Source organism: Scylla paramamosain, unplaced genomic scaffold, assembly GCF_035594125.1.
Source record: "Scylla paramamosain isolate STU-SP2022 unplaced genomic scaffold, ASM3559412v1 Contig35, whole genome shotgun sequence".
NCBI lineage: Eukaryota > Metazoa > Arthropoda > Malacostraca > Decapoda > Portunidae > Scylla > Scylla paramamosain.
The window spans coordinates 710,001-711,367 of NW_026973700.1; positions in this window are offsets into that span (position 1 = coordinate 710,001).

The following is a 1,367-nucleotide window of genomic DNA, read 5'->3' on the forward strand; positions in this document are numbered from 1 at the left end:
AAGAAAGCCACACCACCCCCGCGGCAAACATGCGTGAATGTTAAACAATAATTGCAATATGTTTGCAATCATTATCTTCTCAGCAAGTCAGGTGTGACAATCGGTTACAAAAACATGGTGCATCAGAAATAACTCTCAATTTCCCTTTCGTTGTCCTTTAAAATGTGGGAGATATTTCTGTGGCACCCTGTATAACCCCACAGGAAAGGCGTGCGTATCACCCTCCCCCACCAGGAGCACCAGCCCGGGCCGCTAGCCGCCCTGCGTTCACCTGTGCTGTACTGTACTCACCTCCCTCGGTGGCGGTGGCGAGGTCTGCGTGAGCGATGAGCAGCAGGATGTGCAGCCACCCCCCCCCCCATCACCACAGGGGCCTGCCAGCACCAGGAAGCAGCACTAAGCGATCACAAGACACCCGCAGGTGGTTGCCGCCAAACTAATCTTCGCTTGTACCAAAACTCTGCAACATTCCTCGCAACACTAATCTCGGTAAAAACATGGAGTACTTTTTTTTTCAAAAACTATAAGGGCGAAGCTACACAATTACAAGTCGTCCTATGAACTTCCTCAAACCGGGGGATGTGGCGAGCCGCGAGCACTGAGCGTCAACTCTTTCCGTGACCTCTTAGTGCCACGCAGCCGACCAACGTGTCGCGCTGCCATCAAGAGGCAACTAACTGATATATAATACCATAAATATATACTTTTAAGACGCAGTAAGAAACGATTTGAGTATTATAGAACGAGGAGCGCCAAGGGAAGCCCGTATAGGGAAGAATCAGCCCGGCAGAACTCAGTGCCATACGCCTGGCAGTGCCGCCGAGCCCATAAGAATCGCACGGTGCGCCGATTTTCGTTTCAAGATTGTCATGCCTTATAAACCTTTGGGACTCTGTATTGCTTTGTTTTGTTGCACCGGGACAATTTTACTGATCAACAAGAGCAAGGACACCACCCAGAACCTTGCCAAGAACCGTCAAACATTATTAACTACAGACGCGATTTTTGACTCAAACACTGACACACACACACAGAGACACACACACACACTTCGCTATCCTCCTTTCAGCCAATTTTCACCCCCTTCTTGACGAGGGCTTAATGTAAACCCTTTGCCTCAAGCTAGATTACCACCTGTTTACTGGCGATGTCTGGTGAGGCAGGGACAGAAGGTTAAGACACCAGAGAATGACTGAAAGAAGAGGAAGACGAGGAGTGGAGGAGACGCATTGAGCTGAAGTACTCCAGTCACCTGCGACTCGGAACCGAACGGAAAGGAGAGATTGGGGAAGTAAAGAAGAAGAATATAGAGAGGTGAAAATATGGGGTGAAAAGATTGGGGTGAAAGACAGCAACAGATAGAAAGT